The 3,425-nt window shown below is 45.1% G+C and overlaps 1 long non-coding RNA gene across 1 annotated transcript; it reads left to right on the top strand.

Moving 5' to 3' along the window:
* Positions 1 to 487: 487 nt before the first annotated feature.
* On the top strand, positions 488 to 2,487 carry LOC144259056 (uncharacterized). Its single transcript, XR_013344819.1, has 3 exons — positions 488 to 722; positions 853 to 942; positions 1,464 to 2,487. It is a non-coding gene; the product is annotated as an uncharacterized LOC144259056 (long non-coding RNA).
* Positions 2,488 to 3,425: the final 938 nt, after the last annotated feature.

The following is a 3,425-nucleotide window of genomic DNA, read 5'->3' as shown; positions in this document are numbered from 1 at the left end:
GTTCAGGTTTGGTCCCATGACCCCTCTGTCTTGACCTGAGCATAGGGTTACCACCTGGCCAGTATTTGACTGCCCTTTCCAGTTTTTGTATGGATTTGCCAGTTGCCGGAAAAATAATTTAATCTCAATTTTTTTGGGTGTGGGTCTAAAGATTTGCATTATTGTCACAATACACTGGGATATCTAACGTTAAAAGTTTCTGTGTCTGGATAAGGATGCTGCAGTGTTCCCACTTCTGCAACTTAAACGATAACAGATCAAAACTGTTGAAAATACAGCAGCTGTCTGCCCAGCACCACACAGACACACTGTGTGTGTTTGTGAGAGAGGATTTGAGTCACTATAAGTGACTGTTGAAGGGAAGGGTGTTGCCAAGTTGTCTTGTGGTTAGAGTTGCGGCAGGCTTGCCTTGTAGAGGGGGTTGTCGGGTTTTTTAGTAACCTGGTAGTAACCCTGCCTGAGCACTATGTGCCAGTTCACAAGGCCACTCACTCAATTTTGTTCGACCCCCACATCATGACAGAGAGGCCATACCTGAATGGACAGCGGGTTGGCCAGCACTGCTGCTCCTCACCACTGCCACAGGGCTGGCTCCTGCACCAGGCTGGCTCCTGCTCCTGTCCGGCCTCACCCCACTTCCAGCAGCCCATGTCCCCTCTGCTTTGCCTGCAGGACTCACACAGCAACAGCCTCAAGACCTGCAAGAAGTATGGGGAGCTATGGTGAGTGATTGCACGGGTCAGCTGAAGAGCGACAGGGAGCCCAAGGTGGGAGGGGCGGACATGAGGGAGTTTTGCCTAGGGCCTCATCATGGGTTTTGGTGGGTGACTCCATTTTGTTTCCTTGCTCCAGGCGGGAGTTTTGTCAGTGAAGAAACTTTGGGCTGGAATCCCTGCTTACCACATGAAAAATTTCTGGGGGCACCCCCCATTGTACATTTTAGTAAGTAATGTAGTTGGTACACATGTTCATTAGCTAATTCCAACAGCCCTTGTGTAGCTGTGGTGTTTTTTGGAGGGTGGGGGAAGAGGGAGGAGAACAATTTTCATCCCTGGGTCTGGCATCTGTATCTTGAAGAACTTTCATGCTGTTACTGACATTCGGTTAAGTAAAGCTTTTCTCTTATTGCCTCACTCATCTGTCCCTTAGTTCTGATATAAATACTAGTAGTGCCTTTTCTGTGTTGTTTGACCTTTGATTCCACATAATGAACTTTGCAAGGAGCCAGACCTGGCTGGTTAGCCAGGGTCATGATCTGGGTTACTGCACTTTTGGGGAAAGTTTTGCCCCCAAAACCAGACAATTGCAGGAAAACACAGAATGTTTGTGTTTTGACATGTTTCTCAATCACCCACTACGTTTTGTATGGGCTGTCATTAGATGTGCTGTTCCGTGTGCTGTACACAGGGCTGCTCTGCAGCCTTTCCAGTGGCCTTTTTAATACGTCTTAATTCAATTTTCAGCTTTTCTCTTTGATGCCGACTCCTAAGCTGCTCCATATTTGAGTCTGCTGATGTCAGCAGCCTGCTAACTAGCAAACTGACCTGAGAGGACAGGATCAGCTGCAGTACCTACAGTTTCCTGGATCTGCCTTCTGATCATGGAATGCATGCATCTCCTGGTTTGATGGAGACCAGAACATTAACTCATCTCTCAAGAGAGGTTTCCACCACTGAAATCAAGGGAGGCAAGTTACACATGTGTATTACGAATGTATGTATTTGTGCATATGATTTTCAAATTTTGTGTCTGTCATATGAAACTTGATCATCTGTCTTGCCTAGAGTGGATGACTAACAAGCTTGATTCCTCTACAAGATTAAAAAACCCTATCTCATGCTGAAACATCCTGCCACCTGCCCTAATCAGTGCAGGACTTTTGAATAATAAATAAGAACAGTACATTCCTCAGAATTCCTGCTGAACTATTTCTATTCAGGTCCTAGGTATTGCAGATCCAGAAGATTAGTGTTGAGCATACTTTCCAGATGCTCAACATCTAGCACACAGTGGGCTTGATCCAAACCACATTGAAGTCAATGGGAAACTTTCAATTGACTTCAGTGGAGAGTGGATCAAGTCCATTAGGAGCAGTCCCAGTACTCAGATGGGCCAATCCTAACAGAAAGAGGCCATACGGACTAAGGAAGTTTAAATCCAGATGCTTATTATCTATTCACTGCACCCAAACATCATTTGTACACAAGAACAAAACAAATGCAAGAAGCCCCTGGGAACTCAAACCAATGTTGATGGACACTAGTTCTATGATCAACGGGCATCAGACCACACCAGCCCTCACTGCTGATGAGGCTCCAGATCAAGACTGGATCACCGAGAATTCTGCAAACCTTGTGTCATAAATATAAAGGGAAGGGTAAACCCCTTTGAAATCCCTCCTGGCCAGGGGAAAGCTCCTCTCACCTGTAAAGGGTTAAGAAGCTAAAGGTAACCTCGCTGGCACCTGACCAAAATGACCAATGAGGAGACAAGATACTTTCAAAAGCTGGGAGGAGGGAGAGAAACAAAGGGTCTGTGTGTCTGTCTATAGTCTGTCTTTGTTGGGGATAGACCAGGAATGGAGTCTTAGAACTTTTAATAAGTAATCTAGCTAGGTACGTGTTAGATTATGATTTCTTTAAATGGCTGAGAAAAGAACTGTGCTGAATAGAATAACTATTTCTGTCTGTGTATCTTTTTTGTAACTTAAGGTTTTGCCTAGAGGGGTTCTCTATGTTTTTGAATCTAATTACCCTGTAAGATATCTACCATCCTGATTTTACAGGGGGGATTTCTTTATTTCTATTTACTTCTATTTTTATTAAAAGTCTTCTTGTAAGAAAACTGAATGCTTTTTCATTGTTCTCAGATCCAAGGGTTTGGGTCTGTGGTCACCTATGCAAATTGGTGAGGCTTTTTATCCAACATTTCCCAGGAAACGGGGGGTACAAGTGTTGGGAGGATTGTTCATAGTTCTTAAGATCCAAGGGTCTGGGTCTGTAGTCACCTAGGCAAATTGGTGAGGCTTTTTACCAAACCTTGTCCAGGAAGTGGGGTGCAAGGTTTTGGGAAGTATTTTGGGGGGAAAGACGCGTCCAAACAGCTCTTCCCCAGTAACCAGTATTAGTTTGGTGGTGGTAGCGGCCAATCCAAGGACGACAGGTGGAATATTTTGTACCTTGGGGAAGTTTTGACCTAAGCTGGTAAAGATAAGCTTAGGAGGTTTTTCATGCAGGTCCCCACATCTGTACCCTAGAGTTCAGAGTGGGGGAGGAACCTTGACACCTTGTGTTGGCCCACGTTGTCTCTCACTGCCCCCCTACCCAAGGTTATTCAACACACCACAAAGCAGGTGTGGACCGGAGCATTCATATTGTCATTCCAACTCAGTGTGGAAGTGGTACCCCAGGAAATAACAAATCCTT

This window comes from Eretmochelys imbricata, chromosome 1, assembly GCF_965152235.1.
Source record: "Eretmochelys imbricata isolate rEreImb1 chromosome 1, rEreImb1.hap1, whole genome shotgun sequence".
In the NCBI taxonomy this organism is placed as follows: Eukaryota; Metazoa; Chordata; order Testudines; family Cheloniidae; genus Eretmochelys; species Eretmochelys imbricata.
The sequence above is the reverse complement of the archived record's forward strand: the minus strand, read 5'-3'. Positions and strand labels throughout refer to the sequence as shown.